Here is a 24,841-nt window from a genome sequence, read left to right as displayed (position 1 = left end):
ATACAGATGTGCTCTTTGCAGTAGGCATATAAACCTTCTGCGCTTCTTTATGGCACTAAAACTGCCACTAGACAAGTCGGACCCTTTTCCCCCCAGGGAAACCACACACATATTGACAAAAGTTATATATATATGACAGCCAACCACCTGAAACTCAACTCAAGCAAAACCGAAATAATCCTCTTTGGCCCACACAAAAACACCTGGGACCCCCCATGGTGGCCCACCACGCTAGGCCCTGCACCCACCCCCGCCAACCACGCACGCAACCTCAGCATCATCCTAGACTCCTCCCTCTCGATGACCCAACAAATCAACGCTCTTACCTCCTCATGCTTCAACAAACTCCCTATACTGAAAAACATTCAAATGGATCCCCACAGAGACCAGAAAAAGTGTCACTCACGCACTCATCAGCAGCAGGCTTGATTACGGAAACGCCCTCTACGCCGGCACCACTCTAAAACTCAAGCGCAAACTACACGCATCCAGAACTCAGCAGCACGACTCATCCTCGACCTCCGCCGACACGAACACATCTCTCCACACCTCAAATCCCTCCACTGGCTCCCCATTGACAAAAGGATCACCTTCAAGATCCTCATCCTCGCACACAAATCACTCCACAACACAGGCCCTGCCTACCTCAACGAGAGTCACCTTCCACACCCCCACACGAAACGTCCGCTCAGCTGACCTCTCTCTCGCCTCTGTCCCCCGCATCAAACACACCACCACCGGAGGCAGATCCTTCTCCTACCTTGCACCCAAAACCTGGAACGCACTCACAACCCACCTTCGCAAGACCCAAAACCTACTTCTTTTCAGGAAGGGCCTCAAAACCTGGCTTTTTGAACAGTGAACCTCCCAGCCCCTTTCCCTCCCCCCCCCCCCCAGCGCCTTGAGACCCTCACAGGTGAGTAGCGCGCTTTATAAATCTCTTTGATACAGATCTACCTCTATATATATATATATATATATATATATATATATCTATCTATCTACATAGATATATCTATAGATATATCCATGTACCTAGATATATCTATCTACATAGATATATATATATATATATATACATATATATTTTTTTTTTGTTGTATGGTGCCCACGGGCGACCCCCTGTCATTTCATTTTTTTTATTTTTATTTTTTAAAATAAAAAAACCCCTGGGGGGGGGGCGCGATTCCCCCCCCCCCCCCCAGGGGGCACCTACCTTTAAAAAAAAAAAAAATTATGCCGGGGGGGGGGGGGGGGGGAGGCCCGTTTTCCGGGGGGGCCGCCCCCCAAAAGTGAAATCCCTGGTGTCTAGTGGGGTTTCCTGGCCCCCGATCGCAGCTGTGCTGCGATCGGGGGCCAGGAAACCGTTTGAAAAGGCCTCGTAAGAAAGGGGAGACTCTCCCCTTTCTTACGAGGCCTTATGAAACTGTTTCTGGCCCCCGATCACAGCACAGCTCTTGCATTCTGTAGCTCAAGGTCTGAGAATGAAAAATAAGTCCCCGTCCTCAAGAATGAGTGCCGATGCCCACCAACAGCATGCACCGGCACAAATTAAGCACTGTTTTTACAATAACCACTTTCAACTATTCCTGAATTATGTTTTGCTTTCCTATCATCTAACTGTGACTAATGCATTTTTCCTCATATTTACATTTGATTTGGAATGGACTAAGCTTAGCACACCAAGCCATTTCATCAGCCAGCTTCCTACAAGGGTATATTCTAAGGAGGCTGTTATTCGTCTCCAGGATGTGTAAGCAAGTGGAACCCTCGCATGCACTGCATGCTAAAGGCCAGTGCCTTTGTCTTCCCCGCGTTCTGTCTATTTCAGAGGCTAACATGCAGCAATTAGTCTAATTAATGTGAAACAATGAGCTGTGTTGCCACTTATCAAATTGATTGTTCCCCTATCAAAACAAAACAGGCCGGCCTTTTGATGTAATTTCAAGAGATGATTCGAAATGTCATGTTGCTGCAAGCCAATTACCTTATGACTGGAGTCATGGTCAACAGAATACTTAATTAGCATCAGTTTGGGAAGGCTGCTTACTGCTAATATGCTAATTAACTGTCTTTTGTCATAAAACAAAAAGGTTGTAGAGAGTGTTGTGAAATAGGTCTTTTTTATTTACATTTCCCTCCGCTTATCAACTTGACGCATGGCAGTGCCGAATAATGGACCATATTAATTCCACTGCTACAAATTAAGACTGAGCTCCAAGGTCGGCTGCAATGTGTCACTACAATATGGGGCCCTCCCTTCTATATTCCTGGCAATTTCGATGGCAGCTCTTTGCAGAGCTTGCAAAAATGTATAGAAAAGATCGACCATTCACACGGCAGAAACCTGGAATCACACATGCAATATACCAGAAGAACAGTTTACTATCCATTGACTCTTTGAAACTGAGGGCTGTATTTATCAAAAATTCATGCAACGCAGCAAGCCAGGAATGCACCGTACTTACCACTATGCAGTGCATTCCTGTCCTTTCCTAGCACTAAAGCACTCTTGGCTGCCTAGTGCCAATACAGGCACCCTTGCGTAATGTTGCAAGGTTGCCTGCATTGCAGGCAGCATTGCTTTTCTGCAAGGAGAATACCTTTCTGCCCAAAAACAACCCTCAGGAGCATTTTCCTCTCTTACCTGTGCTGCAGAATGCAGCACACACAGAAAGAGGAAACAGCAACTAGAAATAAATATATTTATCTTTGTTGTGCCTCTGGTGTGGAGGTTTATAATTCTGATGCATTCCCAGGTCTACCTATGATGGCAAATCTGGAAACGTGTCAGAATCCATAGTTGGATGACCCACACTCCACCTATGGCACACCTCCCTGCTGTAGAGTAACACAAGATAGCAATCTGCGCTGCCTTGCGTTAATCGAGATTTATCAAGCCACTCAGGCCCACCCCTTGGGTGGCTTAATAAATTTCATTTGTTTTGCATTGCATCCCCTCGCATGCCGCATGAGTGATGTAAAACCTGGATAAATATGCCCCCAAGTTTAAAATAGCATTATCATTGCTGCTCAACCTAGGACTGTGAGTAACAGATACATGCCTTTTCAGGATAGCCACCAAAGATATATTTAAGTATAATACATCTAAATTGAGCTAATTTACTGTCAGTGGTTGTGTTGGAATGCTGTACAGGGTCAAAGACAGCATGAAGCCACTGAGTGATGAGAGAGGTAGCTGGCTTTTGGACTGTTGATACATTATCACAGAATGTTTTAAAAAGGTGAGTTCTTAGCTATTTCATAAAATGGATCAGCATTGGGGCGGTCTTCTTAGATACGGGGATGTTATTCCAGAACCTGCATGATTAGTTGGAATTTTTCTTTTTACTCTTAGTCTGCAGTCTGATGGTACCCTGGGAGCAGACATGTTGAGAACCACCAGAGATGGTACACTCCTGACTCTTGAATTTCAGGAGTAAGCCAGAACAATTCTTGCTCTACTTCTCCAACTAATTAGTACTACAAGACTAAGGGCCTGTTTACGAGTTTGGCAGTCTTGTCATCGCTGTCATGGCAGCATAAGAAAACCCGGCCGCCGATTGGGCCGTCTGCCAGCTGAATTACGATGTTGGTGGTTTGCTGAACTAGAGACCGTCAGAGTCCCACCGACACCGCCAGCCATTCGTCAACCACCTTGACCACGGCTGTGGAAAAGCAGCTGTCAGAGAGCGTTGGGGTGCCAACATCCCCATTACGATGTGCTTTTCAATCAGCCAAGTGAGATGGGGAGATCACCTGCTTTGAGATTGCAGAATTGAAGGAATGAGGTGCTTGCTCCCCCACTTTCTTCTTTTCCTTCAGTCTCTGACTTGGACCCCTTTATCCAGCCCCCCCTTTCAAAGCAGCAATTTCACACAAAAAGAAATACAGGTAAGTACCTTTCACATTTTTCTGCCATTGAAGGGACTGGGAACATAAATGGCTCAGTCTCCAGCAACAGAATGGTACATGTACAAAGTATTTTTACAAGTCATGCATATGTGTACATTTTGCTCAAAATGTACACACCTGCATCCACACAAATGGAAAAATATACCTTGTATTGCTGACCATGTCCCCTGCCGGTCCACCGCCGTCAGGAACACACATTGTAATACGGTGGCCGGGAGACTGTTGACTCAGCAGTCTTTTTGGGACAGCTGCCTTGGCGGTATGGTAGTCCGACCACCAACCTCACAATCGGGCACTAAGTAACAGCAAAAGTTCGTGGATTTGTCTCTCAGTCTTTTTTATCTTCTAATTTGCCTAGTGCATGGTACTAAGGACACAGAGTGGCATGTCTGTTCTTCCATATCGCCAGTGGCAGCAAGAGATTGCAAAACATGGTGGGCATAAGTTAGTACATGAATTTAAACCATGTAAACCCCAAGCCATCATTTCAGACACTCAGCACGACCCTGCACAGCAGGCTACAAAACAAACAAGCATGTGACAGAACCACTGAAAACTCTGATCGGATGTGCCACTGTTAGACTTGGTCTCCTTGGCGTGGTCTCCCCTCAACATTTTGCCTCTGCTTCCCTGGCTACTGATGTGTGGTGGACTCTGTTTTTGCTGTTTTTGTTACTCTGGACACTATAACACTGCTATCCAGTGCAAGTACTCCTACGTAAAATATATGTGTAATTGGCTTTCCCTGATTGGCATATTTGATTTACTGGTAAGTCCCTAGTACATTGCACTAGAGGTGCCCAGGGCCTGTGACTCAAATGCTACTAGTTGGCCTGCAGCACTGGTTGTGCCACCCACATTACTAGCCCTGTAAACATGGCTCAGACCTACCACTGCAGTGTCTGTGTGTGCAGATTTTACCTGCCAATTCGACTTGGCAAGTGTACCCACTTTCCAGGCTTAAACCAAAATCTATTTTTACATGTCAGACACCCCTAAGGTAGGATCCAGGTAGCCCCATGGTCAGGGTGCAGTGTATGTTTAAGGTAGGACATATACTAATGTGTTTGATATGTCCTGGCAGTGAAATACTGCCAAATTCAGTTTTCACTGTTGCAAGGCCTATCTCTCTCATAGGTTAACATGGGGGCTTCCTTTAAAAATGATTAAAGCGAGGATTCCCTTTGGGAGCAGATAGACACATGGAGTTTGGGTCTCTGAGCTCACAATTTAAAAATACATATTTTAGTAAAGTTGGTTTTGAGATTGTGTGTTTGAAAATGCCACTTTTAGAAAGTGGGCATTTTCTTGCTTAAACTATTCTGTGACTCTGCCTGTTTGTGGATTCCCTGTATGGGTTAGCTTGACAGTTGGGATGTTTGCACCTCTCTCTAGACAGTGACACAAAGGGAGCAGGGGTGTAGCCTGCATATCCTGATGAGCCATCTGTGCTAGGATGGAGGGGAGGAGTGGTCACTTACACCTGAAAGGGCTGTGCCTGTTCTCACACAATGCTGTCTCCATCCCCCTGGTGTGTGTCTGGGGCCTGGCCTGGGCAAGGCAGGATTTCACAAACAAGAGAAACTTTATTTTGAAGTAGGCCTACTTCAAAGGCCAAAATGGGTATAAGAAGAGGACCCCAAAACCACAGACTTTAGATCACTTCTGAACATCAAGAGGACCCTCTGCCTGGAAAAGAGCTGAAGAGCTGAGGAGAAGTGTTGCCCTGCCTGTGCTTTGTGGAGCTATCCTTCAGTTGCTGCTTCTGCCTGTGCAAGAAGACAAAGACTGGACTTTGTTGTGCATTCCTGCTTGTGAAGAAATCTCCAAGGGCTTGTCCTGAGCTTGCCTCCTGTTGTTGAAGTCTCAGGGTCATCAAAGACTTCTCCTGCCAGCACCTGGACTTTCTGCTGAGACTCCTGCCCTGCCAAGTGGTGCCCTATCCAGTTCCTGGGGCCTCGACAGGTGAAGCTGGCAGACCAAGTTTGAAAATCCACGCACAGACTGCCGTGCAGGGAAAATATCGACGCACCTTCTGAGACGTGGCTGAAAAACTCCCTGCCACTGGCTTTGCGGCAAAAATCGATGCTCCACCAGCATTGCGGCTGGAAGATCGATGCACGCAGCTGGAGAAACGATGCGCAACACCCGCTGACAGAGGCTGATAACGTTGCAATAAACAGGATTTCCAATGCAAACATTTCTGGGCGCGGAAAATGTCGCAAAGCCTGCCCAGACATAAGTGCCTGCCCGGATCGACGCATTGCTCTCCTGTGGAGAGGAAACACGATGCACACCGACCCGACCATAGGAGGAGAAACGACGCACGGTCTTGCTTGTGGGTGAGAAATTGACGCATAGCTAAACTTTTACGATGCACACTCGCCCGTGCGTGTTATTTTTACTCTACCCAGGTACTTTTCAACAATAGCAGTGTTTTTCTGTTTTCTCAAGGATTTAAGACTCTTTTGCTTTTAATATTAATAACTTGACTTGTGTATGTTGGATTTTTGTCGTTTTGGTCTTGTTTTGATTAGATAAATATTTCGTATTTTTCTAAACCTCAGTTGTGTAATTTTGTAGTGTTTTCCCTGCGTTACTGTGTGTGTTGGTGCAAATACTTTACACCTAGACTCTAAAGTTATGGCTGCCTGCTTGTGCCAAGCTACCAAGGGGGTGAGCTGGGATTAACTGAGGGTGTTTCTCCCTTTATCCTGGCTAGAGTGAGGGTCCTTGCTTGGACAGGGGGTAACCTGTCTGCCAACCAAAGACCCCATGTGTGACAGCCACAAAATAGGATTTCAACAAGATGTAATTCGGAATTTCCAATTTTTTTGTGTGCATAGGTCAGCAAGTCCAGGCCTTCCCTACTTTGGATTCTAGGACTTGCAACCTCTGCATTTCCCTTATAATAACAGGATTACAAGTTTCAGAATGTAAACACAAAAAACACAAAAAACACATGAACTGGACAAGCTCCAATGCATGGACCTGGCAAACATGAGAGTGCTGCACTATTTCAGGGTTATCAGCACGCTCATGAAATCAGGACACAAGGTCTAATGTAGGCTAGTACAAATATATGTGGAGCTCAGTCATTTTTAGCTTTTAGTCCAAAGGCACCATGCACTGAGGGGCCAACAAGCCAATATTTAACAATTTAAATATTACCTACATGGAACACAATGCAATGTGTTATGTTTTTTTAACAACACAAAACAATGATGGGTGTAGTGCTGAAACTTTTCAAACACTCGCCCCCAGTCACAGGTCTGGGTTTAATCCATCCTTATTTTGCTCACTATGCCATCCCAGTTTGGCCATATGCCAATCAGTCTTGACCCTGTTCCCCTTGGGAACAGTCCAGCCAAACTGTCAGGCGAGGTTCTCCCTGCACCAGAAACAAGCTTCCTGGGAGTGGTTTCAAGGTATCAACTCAGGCAGGCTAGCTTGAATTCAGTGGCACAGTGAGCAAGGGACCAACGTCTGGGCATACCCTGGCCACTTAGGGGGACTTCAGTGACACAAAAAGATGATGGACAGAGTGCTGAAACTTTTCAAATACTCGTCCCCAGTCACAGGTCTAGGTTTAATACATCATTCTTTTGCTCACCATGCCACCCCGGTTTGGACGCAGCCATATGAAAATCCATCTTGACCCTGTTCCCCATGGGAACAGTCTAGCCTTAACTGCCAGTTCAGGTTCTCCCTGGACCAGAAACAAGTATTCTGCAACAGTTTCAGTGTATCATTCCTTCTCAGCATGAATTCAGTGGTACAGTGAGCAAGGGACCCACATCTGGACATACCCTGGCCACACAGTGCACCTTTAGTAACAGAAATGGATGATGGACAGAGTGCTGAAATGTTTCTAACACTGGCTCCTAGTCATAGATCTGGGTTTAATCCATCGTTCTTTTTGCTCACAATGTCACCCCAGTTTGGACCCAGCTATTTTAAAAATCAGTCTTGACCATGTTCCACATGGGAATAGCCCACCCCGAATTGACAGGCCAGGTTCTCCCTGGACCAGAAACAAGCATCCTGGGGCTGGTTTTAGGGTATCACCTCTCCTCAGCCAGGCTAGCTTGAATTTAGTGGCACAGCGAGCAAGGGACCGAGCTGGGCATACCCTGGCCACTTAAGGAAACTTTAGCAACACAAATGTGTTAGAAATGGGGCCTCTGGTTGGCAGTTAGTTTGCCCTCTGTCCAAGCAGGAACCCTTGCTCTAGTCAGGGCAAAAGAGATACACACTTGAATAACCCCTGCTCACCCCATTGGTAGCTTGGCACAAGCAGTCATGCTTATCTCAAAGGCAATGTGTAAAGTATTTGTACCAACACCAGCACACACAGTTATATAGTGAAAACACTACAAAATGGACACCACACCAGTTTAGAAAAACAGGTAATATTTATCTAAATCAAAAAAGACCAAAACAACAAAAATCCAAAATACACAAGTCAAGATATGAATTTGTAAAAGAATAAGGGGGTTATTCCAGGAGGAGGTGGTAATCCGGCCCAAATGTGACGGATTTACCACCAGCCGTATTACGAGTTCCATAGGATATAATGGACTCGTAATACGGCTGGTGGTATATCCGTCACTTTACCGTCACTTTTGGGACGGATTACCACTTCCTCCAAAGTTGGAATAACCCCCTAAGAGTCTTACTCCATAGAAAACAATAGAAACGTTGATTCTGCACAAAGTACTTGGTCTGCGTAAAAAATAAAGCCGTACGGGCAACTGTTGCTTCGGAAAAGTCAGCAATGCGTCGATTCCTTACTCCCAAGTGAGGCAGTGCGTTGTTTCTTCTCCAGTCAGGTACGATGCATCATTTTTCTCCACCGCAAGAGACAGATGTGTCAATTTCCAGACAGAGCACCTTGGATCCACGCAGGCTCACGACGACTTTGACGCCCAGAGATGATGTGTGAGAAATCTGGTCGCACAATGTTGGAAAACCGCGCCGCAACCGCTTGAGGTTGCATCGTTATCAGCAGCCGCATGAGGGTGTTGCGGTGTTTCTCCAGCTGCGATGTGTCAATCTCCCAGCTGTGATGCAGGTGGAGCGTCGATTTCAACCACGAAGAGAGTGGCGCATTGTTTTTTAGCCGTATTGCAGGTGGTGCGTCAAACCTTTCCCCGCACAGCTTCCTGTCTGTGGATTTCTGCCCTTTTTCTACCAGCTTCAACTTTCAAGGGCCCAGGGACTGGATAGGGCACCACTTGGCAGGGCAGGAGACTCATCAGAGAGTCCAGGTACTGGCAGAGGAAGTCTTTGATGGCTCCGAGACTTCAAAACAGGTGGCAAGCTCAGTTCAAGCCTGTGGAGATACTTCAAAAGCAGGAATTTGTCCTCTTTCAGGCAGAAGCAGCAACTGCAGGCCAACCCAGCAAAGCACAGTCAGAGGCAAAGGGGCAGTACTCCTCCTCCAGCACTTCAGCTCTTCTTCTTGGCAGAGTTCCTCTTGGTTCCAGAAGTGATCTAAATATCTGGGGTTTTGGGTCCACTACTTATACTCCTTTCTATCTTTGAAGTAGGCAGACTTCAAAGGAAAATCTCTGTTGTTCACAAGATCCTGACTTCCCCAGGCCTGGCTCCAGACTCACATCTGGGGGCTGGAGACTGCATTGTGTGAGGGCAGGCAAAGCCCATTTAGGTGTAAGTGACCACTCCTCCCTCCACTCTAGCCCAGATGGCTCATTAGGATATGCAGACTACACCTCAGCTCTCTTTGTGTCACTGTCTAGAGGGGATTCACAAACAGCCCAACTGTCAGTCTGAAGCAGACAGGGAATGCACAAGCATGCAAAGTCACAGAATGGTTTTATCAAGAAAATGCCTACTTTCTATAAGTGGCATTTTCAAACAGACAATTTAATAAACAACTTTACCAAAAGATGTATTTTTAAATTGTGAGTTCAGAGACCCCAAACCCTTAATCTCTAGCTGCTCTCAAAGGGAAACTGCACTTTAAGGATATTTAAAGGCAGCCCCCATGTTAATCTATAAGAAAGATAGGCCTTGCAACAGTGAAAACCGAATTTGGCAGTATTTCACTGTTACGACATGTAAAATTTATCAGTACATGTCTCACCTTAAACATACACTGCACCCTGCCCATAGGGCTACCTAGGGCCTACCTTAGGGGTGCCTTACATGTATAAAAAGGGAAGGTTTAGACCTTGCAAGTGGGTACACTTGCCAGGTCGAATTGGCAGTTTAAAACTGCACAGAAAGACACTGCAGTGGCTGGTCTGAGACACGTTTACAGGGCTACACATGTGGGTGGCACATCCAGTGCTGCAGGCCCTCTAGTACCATTTGATTTACAGGCCCTAGGCACCTCTAGTGCACTTTACTAGGGACTTACTAGTAAATCAAATATGCCAATCATGGAAAAGCCAATTGCACATACAATTTACACATAGGAAGCACTTTAGCTGTGGTCAGCAGTGGTAAAGTGCCCAGAGCAACAAAAACAGCAAAAACAGAGTTCAGCACACAGCAACAACCTAGGAAGCAGAGGCAAATAGTGAGGAGAGACTACGCCAAGGATGCCAGAACTAACAAAAAGGATAGAGAACGGAGTGCTGAATCTTTTCAAACACTCGCCCGCAGTTACAGATCTGGGTTTAATCCATTGTTCTTTTGCTCAACATGCCACCCCAGATTGGACCCAGCCATATGCAAATCAGTCTTTACCCTGTTCCACATGGGAAAAGTGCATCCCGAACTGCCAGGCCAGGTTCTCCCTGCACCAGAATCAAGCATCCTGGGACAGGTTCCGGGGTATCACCCCTCCTCTGCCCATGGGGATCAGGGTCAAGGCTGGAAGTAAATAGCAGCGGCTGAGACTAGTTCAAGAAACACAGCAACCACTTTTTTTGTTTTTCTAATAAGCATATGTTCCTCTACCAGGTTTATAAAGTAAACCAATAAAAAAGTAAGCTCTCCGTGCATGACCGACAGGTTGTTTTGAGTAGGATGGAGGTGGAGGCACAAGGCATAGTAATTGCACTGCAAGCATGTACACTGCACGACACGTGGAGCTCATTTGCGGCTACAGCAGTGTTCCCTCACATACCTACAATGGAAAACGTGTACATCACAAATTTCACCTTCATGAACCTAGCCCTGTGTGTTTACACTTTGCCGAGCCTATGACTGCACATGCGCACTCAGCACACGGAAATGGAGCACCGAATCAACATTGGGGGACTGACCGTGCACCATTCAAGGCACACAAAGGGCAGCTCATGGTATGGTTATGCATTTGTTATTGGGAGTGGATCATAACATTTCTATATTTACGACCTTTTTTTAATGACGGCTTGTGGTACATATTTTCTATCTGACGTATGTTGAAACAGGTGAATGAAACACCACTCTATCTCAGTTAAATATCTCTTGCCCATTCACTTAACTTTTTTTTCTCTCAAAGCCCATAAGTCAATCTATAAATGTAGCCTATTTGCAGAGCTGTCTCCTCACTCCCCTTTCAACTGCAGTTTTCTCCACCGGATTCTCAGGTGTATTGCACTTTCTTCTCGTTCTCTTTTTGCATCAGTCACTTAAGGCCCGGTTGGATTTGGTAGCCTGTCCCCTGGAGGAGCCCAAGGGCTGCAAGTGCAAGAACCTCTAATGATAAAATGTTACTGCCTGAGCCAACAGAGACCGACCCTGCGCTTCTTGCTATTTGTTGTAAAAATTCTTCTGCTGTTCAGGGGAAGCTCAGGCCAGCTTTTTTTTTTTCCTTCGGGGATCTTCCTCTAACTTTTCCGACGCAAAAAGATGGTCCTTCCAGATAATAATAAACACAGCTCATTCTTTTAAGATGCAACACGAAAAGGAAAAAAAAGCTGCACATGACTCCAGACTGTGGAGTGCTTGGTTTCCAACAAGCCAATCTCTTTTGCATATAATTTTATCTGAAATCCATATTTAAATGTAAGTGTTGCACACTTTTCTGTTGCACATATTAAATACATTTAGAACATATAATTTAAAATCAGGTGTCTTATAAATATTAGATACAAACATCCATGCCATTCAATTAATTGCAGTCACAGACACTCATTTTACGCGACTATATGAATCAATGTTTTTTGTTCCCCTATCACCTCAGACTACTCTGCCTTATTTCTAGGGCTTTTGAGGCGTTCTGGGAGATCGGTGCCCTTCCTTCCTCCGAGTTGTGATTTTTTATTATGAATATTTTGTTTAGGCGGGCCTCCCAAGTATACGGAGAGAGAATCAGGTGCAATCATTGCGCATAGATACCTGCCATCTACTGCCTGGCTTCAGCTTTGGCAAGTCCTTTCCACCATGGTTCTGCCGCCAGCTTAAAGTCTCCATCACCTGCATCAATTGGCATCCAACACCAGAGTGCTATTTCTTTGTTCCTTGAGTTGGGATCCTGTAGTCACTGTTCCATTCTACTCAGGACCGTCCCTGTACCTTCTATTGTACGAAACCAATTACTCAACTGATAATATTTGTAGTTTGATATTTTGCTTTTTATTGTCCTCTTCACTCTTTCCAAGATAGTAATTTCGCAAGTATCTCTCCCCACCTATTCATTCTGGTTATTTTTTAATTGCTATGCAAGTTTATTCCCTGCTTCCTTATCGTTCATCTCTGCCCCACTCAGCCTTTCTAACCCAGCTTCCTCTTACAGCTTGCTGTACCTGCTGCTCACTTCTGAAACACACAAGAAATTTGGGAGCAAACGGGATACTATGTCTTAGCGATCTGGGCTGTGGTGGATCACAATAAATAGCCTATAAAATTGATTTGGTGGCTTCAAACATCTGGCGCTTAAATACAGTTTGATGGTTTAATCAGTTTATTGTTAGTCTAGATTGGGGGAGTAAAAGCTGGCTTTCCTGATCTGTACAAGAATCTTCACTTTGTATACTGAGTAATCATCCACACTTTTTGGTGGACTTTTCTTGAGTTATTAAGCATTTAGGCATTTTCCATACTCTGACCCCTTCCGCTGTGTTTGTTAAGTATAAATTATCATTCTATTGCAGCTATTGGTTTGGTTTGTTGGTACTGAAGGTTGTCTGATTGTTTTTAAGTTTCCTACTGCCTGATGTGAAGCCAGGACACCCATGAGAACTGTCAGGATATACTGGGTGATGAAAACAAAGTTAAAAACAACTTAGTTTGAATTTAGAATGCTACTGATGGTTTCCATAATTTTCAAAATGTGGTTTACTAATACTGCCTCTGATTATGAAATAAACAGAGGGGTACAGCGTAGTTTCAGAAGAAGAGGGCGGATCTATTCTAGAGTTCATGTACATTTGCATTTGATAATTGTATATTCAGTTAATCTGAACTGAACTTCTTTACTTAGTGGTTATTTTGTAAATCTGCCACCGAACTGACCCTCCTGGTTCTATGTAGGACACCTTCACATAAAATAAACAGAAATACAGTGAAAGCAGCATCAGAAATTCTCATCCTAATTACCTCACATTAGGAAAAGGCACCATACTCGGAGTGCTTTGCTTTCAAGTGTTGGAAATCAGTTGCGTAATTGTTTCTGATGTGCCTGACTCATGGCTCAATAGAAGGGTTACCAGTCATCACCAGCTAACTGTGTTCAGTAGCTGGTGAAGGCAGGTCGGCTAGCACCTTCTGTGCAGGCTAAGACAGAATGTCACCTCCAAGTCACGGTGTAATTCCTTCCCAGGTTATTAGTGATTTGAAGTCATTAGTGCCTCAGAGAGGGAGCTGCCGGTCTTGGTTCAGTTAACAGAGGACAGAAACCTCATCAGAAACCAGAGCAATACAGCAGGTTGTATATGCCCTCCTTCCTGGCATTCCGGTAGAAAAGCTGAAGCAAGAACAGAAAAAACAAGCATTTGCAGTGCAATGGGTCTCGTGTTTGCTCGAGTTACAGCTATTAGCGTTGTAAGTTCCTAAATGGACTTCTCTTTCCGTGTAAGTTGAAAATGAAAAGTAAAACAGTTGACAGCAAGTCAATTCAAAGGGCCACGGATGCTACGAGTTAATGGCTCCCTGTGTGAATGTCTACAAAGGATCATGGTTGGGATGAAAGGCAAACCGAAACCGGAGGAGAGGCCATCAGACACTGTAAAAGGAGGAAGCGTGCCATGGTGTGATGGCCAACAAAAATGTTCACTAAGTGAAATCACCTGGGAGGGAACTCAGCGCACAAAGGAGGGACATTTCACAAAATACACCAATAAAAATGAAGCATTTAAGACAAGCACAACAAAGAATGAATAGCAGTAGTGGGCATGGTTAAAAGCCCAAAGAGAGATTGCAACAGGCCTGGGCGCTTGCAAGCTCGACCATAAACACAGAAACAAAAGAATCCTCAAACAGCAGTCATTCTCAGTATCAGGAGGGGCAGCTTGGCATTCTTTGTTGACTAAATAGAAAAAGACTATGGGGTAGATTTATAAACATTTTGCGCTGAATTTGCATCATAAAAGCAAGGCAAACCAGCACAAAATGTGTTTTTTTCTAATTTACTTCCCAGTGCAAAATTTGTTTTGTTTGCTGTAAAGTACCCTAAAAATAACGCAAAGAACTGCTTTGCGTTACTTAGTGCCAAGGGGGAGTTACATCGGTGGTACATGGGCATTCTCATGCAACCACCCATGCTTTTTGATGCAAAACCCTATTTACTAACAATAGTAGATAGGGATTTGTGCCAAAAATTAATGACATTTGAAAGGAGGCGTTAAAAGGAGAAATGTTTTTATTTCTCCCTATTTTTCCGAATTTGCATGTGTGCTGCACTGTACAACACACATACAAAGGAGGAAAAGTTTTAAATTAAGTCTAAGCATAGTATTTTGCACTGGAAGGCTAACCTTCCAGTACAAGTCCTATGCTACACTCGCACACACACTCTTGCACTATTGGGCAAAGATGTGTGCACGGCGCTTGCTGCTAAATTCTGTGCCAACACTAGGAAGAGGGGAGGAGAGTGTCATATCTCTGTAGCTATGGCACACTCCTGCTCTTTGCTCTTTCCCTTTCATGCAACTTAGCACATAATTTTTGGCTGCTGTGCTGCATTGCCTGACAGTTTTGTAAATCTGGGCCTGTGTGTTTGTTTCAACCATTGGCATATATTCTTTGGTACAGCATCTGTGTCATTTTGATGGGTAAATGATAGGTCTGAAACACCCAGTTCAAATTAGGTGTGTGATGAAATGCTCTAATTTGGAATAACATGTGTATCTGTTTTACACGCTATTAGTCAATTAAAGGTTGGTAGTGTATGATCTAATTACAAGAAAGTGCAATTTAGGCTGACCTACTAATGGCCGCCAGTGCTAAAACAGATGCAAATGTGCTTTACCATGCTGAACACCAAGGAAGGAGTAAGAGGGAATTGATGAGGCTGCCATGTACCTGCTTATCATCAACTACACCTACACAAGGGTGTGGTAACCTGTTTTTTTTTTATTGTAACTCTGCGTTCGCAATCTTTGCCCAAAATGCCACAAATGACCAATTTTGTGACTATTTCGAAAAGGTAGGAATGCACAAAAAGATAAACAAAAATCCAGGAGGTGGCCACACTTTTATCTAAATAACCCTCTGCATGGAGGTTATAAACTATGTCACAGGCGCGCAGTCCACACAAACCCTGATAACAGTGGCAGGTGGATACAAAAGGGATGCTAACTCGAAATTCTGAGGCAGAAATGCAAATTGCACCGTGTGTAAGCACTGAGCTGATACAATGTGCCTATCGATTAATAACACTGACTTTAGTACAGCACCCACAGGGAGACTGCAAGTTATGTTGTCGCCACCATCACTGGCAAGAAGAGTGTAACAAGCATTTGCAATGCAATGGGTCTCGCGTTTGCTTGAGTCAGAGCTGTTAGCATTGTAAATTCTTAACTGCCACACAAACTGAAAATAAAAAGTTAAACAGTTGACATAACCAAGCCGATTCTATGCACTTCAGCCGCCATGAGTATGAGCACCAAGGAGACACACAAAAGGAAAAATACGTTCGCTTGCAGTCAAAGTTATCGGCAAAAGTGCAATTATCCATGTAACAGGATTGCTGGCCAAGGTGGTAACAAAACCGCCTCATGGAGGGACAAACATGAAGCATTTACCAATCACAACAAATTATTTTTTTAAAGGAAAGCCCATGAATGAGTGATAGTGATGGGCGTTGGGTGGGCGTGGTTAAAAGCCCACGTACATACCAACACGTCAGAAAAGCAGCACTTGTTTGCTGCTACGTTCGACCTAAAAATGAGGGAATGTATAAGGCAGGATGGGATAGAGAAAACGGGGAGTTAACCATTCCCCGGATGGCCCATGGACTAATCTAGTTTGAGGTCTGCTTTTTAACTGTATTCCGCGGCCCCACTTGGTGAGTGTGAAGAAACAGACCAAACATTCAAATCAGGCCGGCCAATCATCTTGTTCAGAATGACAACATGCTGAAATGGTAGGTATACCATGATGTAAAGTGAAATGCATTGAGTATGGATGGGGGTAGAGATGAGCTGCCTTCTGCAGCACAGTTATGACTTGTCTCAGGTGGGCGAAGGGTGGTGTTCTGTTGTGGGGGATTTCCAAGGAGAGGGGGTGTTCTGGGAGTTCTGCTAGGTCGGACCTGTCCTCTCACCAGCAGCAGGCAGCATGGATCTGACTGTCAAGTCACTGATGCAAACTGTCAGCCTAATATTCATATTGGACTGCAACAAGAGTTTCATTCACTGCAGGTCAATGAAATTCGCCCTGCTCTTTTTATTGGGGGTGCTGCTATTGGTGGCAGGACAACAAAATGAGACTGAGAGAGCGTAGCTTATATAATCTATATTAACATGAAATGTTTATGAATTAATGTGTAATAATGCTGCATAGAAACTATAATGATAATTTTGCTTAAAACGTGCACCTGAATTATGACCACTGGGAGTGGCCGCCAATATATACGTAGACTAATAATGATGACTAAAAAGTTTATATTATGTTTAAATAAGTTTGTACTAATGATTGCTTTATTAAATCTGTGCTAACATCCTTATAGGCCTTAAGTTAGCATGTGCCGAAGTTTAGCTGCTTGGCTCTCATATTAAATGTATTTTTCTATCTTGCTGTATTCTGACTCACAAAAGGTCACAACCTTATTATTTTTTCTTCAAAATAAAAGACGAATGGAACCATGTTAGATCCATTCTCATAGCTTTTCCTTGCTTGCAGAATAATGTTAAAATAAAAAGAAACAGTGTAGATTAATGTAATGTACAAGGTCATTCAAACCGGTGAAGACAATGGAGCTACTGACCAAAAGATGTGCAAAGAATTACAGAAAGATGAAATCATACCGAACGTGCCACCTCTGAAGACGTCAATTATGGAGACCAATCAAAAACTTGTAAAATAATATGGGGGGAAGAGCTAGGTGACCTAATGTATTTTCTGATAGGTTAAAGATAGTGGGTATAGCAAATGTCCAATATAATTTTGGGGGAATGTACAATGAAAAAAGGATAAAAACCAATGTCACAAGGAGTCATTTAGAATTAGGTAGGAAATGCTATTGATTTTATCCAGAAACTTTGTCACTCTGTTTGGTGACTTGTTGGTTTATTTAAAACCATCCTCGCCCTTGGATTGTCCATTTACACTTTACCTCCTTATGAGGGAAGTGCCCTTTGCCCCGGAGCTGAGTTCTGACTGATGCCGATTTGACTAATGTCCTGAAGACGAAGACTGAACCTGTGCGCTGACCTAAACTTTGGAGGGTAATTATGACAATGCGATTGTGATTTGTCTGTTTGCTTTTCCTTTCTAGGTACCAACTGCTTACTTTTTACAGAGACCTTAGATAGATGTTTTCCAAATTAGTGTTCTAAATTGTTTTGCATGAAGCCCAACATGCGAATGCTAATCAGTGGTTAGGACAAGGGTTCACCAAACCTGATGCAAATAGACAAACGACCAAGACTATGCTTTATTGAACTGACACGTTATTGACACTCTGCTAAATTTGATCTATGTTCACGCCGTGTTATGTTTTAATGTTTGTGATTCTCACATTAATGAAATCTTACCAGAGTTGCCATATCGTGACTATGTTATTACGCTTCTTGATGTTGAGATTAACACACCTGCTTTTAGATTGTAATTAATAGGGAATAACACTTATATAATTCTACTAAATTGGTGTGGTTATTCATGGCTGCAAGGTCATGGTAGAATCTTGTATTGATTAATGACTTTGACTAAAGTGAAGTGTATTGCCATGATAAATATTGATGACATTTTTGACGTATTGATTGACATATTGATTAGCTATCTCGTCCTAAGGTGTCTCTCAACTGGGTCAAAAGATTCATTGGCCTAAAACGAGTCCTGATGAGTAATAAATTATCATAAAGGGACGCGTTAGCAGTTCTGGTAGCAGAGCGACAGTTTGGCCCTTTGGGGCCCTAGGACGGAGAATTATTGTTTAAATTGTTTTTCTGAGATAATGCAAACTGGAGGTATGATGTGTTTCTAAATCCCCATGACTTTCCCGGGATCTCAGAGCCTGCCTAAGTGAGTTTGGGATGTTCTCGGCATTATAGTATGTGTAATGTAGGATTTGCGCTTGCTCAGCTTATGCATTTTGCAGGTGATTTGTAAAGTTTGTGTGTATCTAGGCCAGGTAAATGTTGTTTTAGTAGGAGTGGGCGTACTCCGGAGTATGAGAGTAGGGAAGTCGGCGTATTTCATATGAGTGTGGCGCTTTGTGCTAAAAATTATCCACGTGGTTGGTTGTTCATGTACGGACCCGTCGTGGTCTAAGACTCCGGAGTATATTGACAAGTGTGGGAGACACTTGGGGTTATGTTGTAATTTGTGCGGAGAAGGGAATGGCCGCGAGAGCTCCCGTCACGCTCTGTGGCTGAGCGAGGCTCTGAGAGAGAGAGAGCGCGCTAAGACGGGATGCGCTGCGGTTCGACCAAGGAATGCGGAAGCCGCCTTCGAGCCGAGGTGCTAGGGACACCTAGTAAGGCGTCTCTCGCTGGTTGTTGCCGACAATTCTGTCGGAATGCGGAAGCCCCTCGAGCGGCTTAATGGATTTTGATTGCTGGGGACGCGGACGTGAAGCTCCCTAGCGGGCCTAGGAAGCCCAGGCTAGTCTTGGCAGAACTTTCATCAGAGGCACGTAAACCAACCCCCGAGCTGAGGTGGTTTCCAGGAACGCTTTTGTAGGGCAGAGGCGACGATCCAAGGATTTCTTAAGGCTCTGTGGGCGTAAAAGTCATAACTCTGCATCCAGATTTTCTTTCAAGAGGATTTCGCTCTGCACATCGGGACTTGAGCAGTAGGCGAGGGCCTGGCGGTAAGACATTTGTGGTTTGATTAAAAACTCTGCTGATTTGCCCAGCCTTCAGGGCTCGTTTCACCTGGCACACAGGGGGGGGGGGTTCCCAGCGGTATTCAGCGGTATTAAAGGAGTATTTATGGTGAAAGGACTTGGAAAAAGACTGTGTTAAGGCTGGTGAAGGACTGCTTTACAATTTCACGAGAGGTCTCCCCCCCCATCTTTCTGTTTTTTCTTTAGGAGCAAGGAGAGGAAGGGGACCAAGCCTCCCCCCCCCTTTTTTTTTTTTTTTTTTTGGGACCCTCGTAAGCATTGCTAAAATATGAATTTAGAGGTGGAGTTCTTGGCAGACTCCCCCTCTGGACACTTAGTTAAAAATTTTACTGTATTTTTAATTCAATTCTTTTTTAAAAATATTTTTTTTTTTTTAGGGAAAATTCGGCGTTCTCCACACTATGCAGGCCGCTCTGCTGCCAGAGTTCCCACAGCAACACGTACTACCAAACAGAAGCGACCAGCACCTTCGGATAATCACTTGTACAGGGCTCTGGCTTCTGTACCCCCACTTTAATTTCAGTTATGGATTCAGCCTCCAGTCTTGTTTCACCTCTTCCTCTCAATTTACCACCCATAGAAGCCAACTTGTCCAGCTCACCCCTTAGCTTGGATTGTCCATCTGATGATTTAAGGGCTCCACCATCTGATTTGGATCCTAGCCCGGGGTCATTTAAAGGCTCTCCATTGCTTACTCAGTCGGTCCCCGGCTGGAGCTCCGAGACTGTCTGCGATCCAACAGCGAACATTGGATCCTCATCTAGACCCCTCTACCACTTGTTTGGAGGTGGGAAGAATCATAAGGAAGATCATCCGGTACCAATTATTAGCTGCACTCCCCCTCCGCAGGTGGATAACTCAGCTTCTCTGTTAGCACAGGAGTTGATCAGTAGGGACGGGGCAAGCGCAGTAACTGAATCTTCTACCCACATTTTTACCTCTACTGCTTCTCCTACTGTTTCGGGCGGGCCTAATGAGCAAAGTGGAGCTTCTTCACAGGGTTTGACAGTTATGACAAATACCAGTGTTCCTTCGGACAACTTACTTCTGCAGATACTAAGTGAGTTAAAAACGTTGAAAGTTTCCCAGGATGATGCAAATCAGAGAACAGAATCACAATTGAACCTGATTTGTAGTAACATCCAGCAACTTAACTCACGAATTACAGTTATCGAACAACGAGTCTCTGATCTCGAGGATACTCGGGCAACGGTAGAACCATCTCTGGCAAAGTGGCAAGCTGATTTGCTAGATCTACAGATCCGTCTAGACGACGCTGAAAATCGATCACGTAGATCAAATTTGCGATTTACGGGAGTCCTTGAAGGGCGCGAAAACGGTCAGACAGTTACGGAATTGGTAACAGATCTTATTAAAAGTCATGTGCTAACAGGGCTCGAGGATAAGTATCCGGATCTAACAATTATGAGGGCCCATCGGGTCCCTGCAATCCAACCGTTAAACTCTAAATATCCTCGAACTATACTAGTGAACTTTGGTGACTTTCGTATCAAGGAACAGATCTTCCAGAAGGCAATTAGAACCAAAACCTTTCAGATTCCCGGGGACTATGCATTCAAGATTTTTTCAGATATGTCAGTGGTGGCAGCGCATCGCAGAAGAGAATTGAAAGAGATGATTCCAGCTTTTCAAAAAGCAGGGGCACAGGCTGACCTTGTGCAACAATCTAAACTTAAAGTGTTTTTTCAGGGTCATTCAAATTTTATTCATACAGTTGACGCTGCTAAATCCTTGCTGCATGCAATTCAAAACTCTGAGCAGTCGGCACGAGTAAGGGGGGGGCGGGGCAGGGGGAGGAGAAGGGGGGAGAACTTAATAAAGACCACAAGGTGATATATTGAATATTAAAAATGACAGTATCACAGTAGGGGACTCTCCCCCCCCCCCCTTTTTTCTTTTTTTGCCACAGCGCATGGACAGACTATTTTAATTTTCTCTCTCTAGCCTTTGGCTTAGGGTGCTATGACAAGGCACCTCGTTAGGGAAGAAGTGTGACAGAGGGTGGGGGAGGGATGTGGCCCCGGGTTGTCCGGGCGGGAGGGCTCCAGGTGTGGGCCACTGAAGAGGGGTGTGGGGGGAGAGGCATGGATATCAGGATCTGTTTCTGTCACTGCAAAGGATTGTTACGATTGGTTAGGGTATCTTACTCCAGATCAGGGGTGGCCATAGGCACACTAACTCAAGATTTAATTAAATGACAAAATCTCTTTTGCCATTAAGATTTTTATCCTGGAATGTCAATGGATTAAATAATCATAAGAAAAGGTCCGCTATTGAAAAGAGGGTATCTGCTTTTAATCCCTCAGTTATATTTCTTCAAGAAACCCATATTCCATTTAATAAAGTTTCTGGCTTTCAAATGTTTAAAAAAATAGCTGATTTTAAAGTGCTTGCGGCAGCTTCAGCGGCTCATAGAGGGGTGGCAGTTTTTCTAGCTAAAACCCTGAATGCACAACCACTGGACTTTCTCTCTGACCCTGAGGGGCGTTGGTGCTGGGTTCAGTGTGTAGTCGCAATGGAGAGATTCATTTTTGTTAGTTTCTATGCTCCTCTGACGGACGATCCAGCCCCTTATATAGGCTTGTTTCATTCCCTTTTGCAGCTGACAGGGAAAATTATTATTGGGGGGGACTTCAACTTTCTTCAGGACCCAGTTCTAGACACTACCGTAAAAGGCAAAAAACTGTACAAACCTAAAGTAGCAAAGACCTTTCGAGATTATGTTAAGGTTTTGGCGCTATGTGATCCCTGGAGGACAAACACCCCCAATGTGAGGGAATATACCTGTATCTCCTCGTTGTATAAAAGTTCCTCGCGCATAGATTTTATTTTGATCTCTGAAACATTGTGCTATCGATCTCAATCGGTCCAGCATTCTGGTCTCTCAGACCATGCCCTTTTGCTGCTGGAAATCTCGCTCCACTCTACAGTTCACCTACCCCAGATCAAAAGGTGGATTTTTAATCTCTGCCTTTTGTCGGAAGAAGGGTGGATACAGACTTCACAGGTTGAAATAAGGGATTTCTTTCAACGCAATCAGGGGTCTTCAACCCCAGCAATAGTCTGGGATGCATTTAAGGCCTATTTTAGGGGCTGGGTAATTGTCAAAGAGGTAGCTGATAAACGGGCTCTGAAACAGCAAACTGCGGTATTGGAAGATGTAGTTCATAAGTGTTTAGTCACCCATTTGTATGCCCCTTCGGATACTAATAGGAAGGCCTTCGAAGCTGCCAAGAAAGCGCTGGCGGGATTCTTTTTGAAAAAGATTGATATAGAATATGGGTCTTATAAACAGAAGAGTTATGAAGAAAGTGATTTTACGGGAAAATTCTTGGCATGGCAAGCTCGAGATCGTATTGCCGGCAATGTTATACACTCTTTAAGATGCCCGGTCACCGGGGTTAGGCGTACTGACCCCAGAGACCTTGACCAAATTATGTTGGAACATTATAGACAAATCTATAGTGATGTTTCAATTATAGATTCCAGGACCATTGAGAAGTTCCTGATGGGCCTTAATATTCCTTCCCTTTCAGATGAGGACTGTGTGGCATTGTCTCAACCACTTACAAAGCCGGAACTTCTAGATGTTGTTAAGAATCTCCCCACAGGGAAAACCTGTGGTCCGGATGGCTTTCCGGCTGAGTTCTATAAGACTTTTATAAATGCATTTGCTGAGGAGTTCTTGGCCCTTTTAAATGGTTTACTACGGGACGAAGAAATCCCCAGAACTTGGCATGCAGGGAATGTGGTTAGCTTCCCTAAGAAAAATAAAGATAGGGAGGATCCAAATGCTTACCGTCCAATTTCATTGTTAAACACAAACTATAAAATAATGACAAAACTACTGGCTAATAGGCTTAATGGGGTAATTAATAAATTGGTGCATCCCGATCAAAACGGTTTTGTGGCTGGTCGACAACTGGCTACAAACACACACTATTTACCAGAGGCCCTTGATTATTTCACGTCTAATAGAGTCCCTGCCATTATTCTTTTGCTGGACGCGGAAAAAGCCTTTGATTTGGTTGTTTGGGACACGCTTTTTTTAATTTTATCTAGTTATAAGGTACCCACTCAAGTTATTTCTTTAATTCAAAGGCTGTACTCAAACTCTGAGGCTAATATTATTATAAACTCAAAGTGTGTCGGACAGCTTCAAATACAACGTGGGACTAGACAAGGGTGCCCGTTATCCCCTATTTTATTTGCCCTTTTTATTGAACCACTCGCCATTAAAATTAGACAGCATAGTCAGATTCAGCCACCGTTAAAATCAATGGGAAAGATCAAACTTTATGCATATGATATTATTCTGTTTTTAGACATAAAACACTCTTCTCAGGAAGTGGCCTTTAATCTATTTAAAGAATTTCAGCAAATTGGTGGCTATAAGATTAATAGGACCAAGACTGACATTATTCTTTGTGGTACTACTCCTAGTTGTCTTCTTCCTGAATTAAGAGAATGTGTAAATTCCAATCCAAAAAGATACTTTGGGTTTATTTTTCTTCCAATATAAGTGATCTCTATGAGCTGAATTTAGCTCCTTTACTTCAGAAAACTCAGGCTCTACTGACTCGTTGGAGGCCTCTCCCTCTCTCTATATTAGGCCGCATCGCATTAATTAAAATGTCAATTTTACCACTTTTCAATTTCTTGTTTGCGGCTATTCCGTGTGTTCTAACGCAACTTTTTTTTTAAAAACTGGAATCCCTATTTCGCTCATTTATTTGGCAGAACCAAAAGGCCCGAGCCGCTTTGAGTATACTGTACGCCGATAAGGAGAAGGGGGGACTGGCCTTGCCAAATTTCAAAGATTACTATTATGCATTTTTTGCACACTATTATGCTAGTTTTAAATTAGAATACTCCGTGGGCTCCAAGTTTTTTACTGATTTTAGGATATTAATATGTAGAGAGCATAATATCCGGAACCCAGCCCTCTTGACGAAATCGCCTAAAAAAGTTAGTTATAAAATTCTTAAATGGTTTCTCAAGAAAAGATTGGATTTTTTTAGAAAATATTCAATCCCTTCTGTACATTTTGACACTCCACTCTCACAGATTTTTCTACATTCGGCTACCCAGCTTAACCGCTTGAGTGCGGGCGTCGGCCACTGGCCGACGCCCACACACCCTCCATGGTGCGGGTCACGACCAGTGGCCGACACCAGGAAGGGCATTAATAAATCCTCGGGTGCGTCGCGCCCGAGGATTTTTTTTTTTTTTTTTTTACTACCCCCGGGAGACACGGAAGCTACTGTGTCTCCCCCCGCCCCCCACCCGCCCCTTTGTGACATCAGCGCGCCGCGAGGCGCGCTGACGTTGCAAAGGTGTTTTGCCCATGAAAGCAGGAAGCAGCCTTGCGGCCGCTTCCTGCTTTCATGGGGAAAACGGCCTTTTACACGTTCGGGAAGGCCTTGTAAGAAAGGGGAGAGTCTCCCCTTTCTTACGAAGCCTTCCTGAAAGTGTTTCCTGGCCCCCGATCGCAGCACA

At 44.2% G+C, this 24,841-nt stretch overlaps 1 protein-coding gene across 1 annotated transcript in view; it reads right to left on the bottom strand.

The window, feature by feature from the left end:
• ESRRG (estrogen related receptor gamma) overlaps nt 1-24,841 on the bottom strand; it is a 661,632-nt gene that overhangs the window by 566,054 nt on the left and 70,737 nt on the right. The window lies entirely within an intron of this gene.

The sequence above is a fragment of the Pleurodeles waltl genome, chromosome 5 (genome assembly GCF_031143425.1).
Source record: "Pleurodeles waltl isolate 20211129_DDA chromosome 5, aPleWal1.hap1.20221129, whole genome shotgun sequence".
Lineage (NCBI taxonomy): Eukaryota > Metazoa > Chordata > Amphibia > Caudata > Salamandridae > Pleurodeles > Pleurodeles waltl.
The sequence above is the reverse complement of the archived record's forward strand: the minus strand, read 5'-3'. Positions and strand labels throughout refer to the sequence as shown.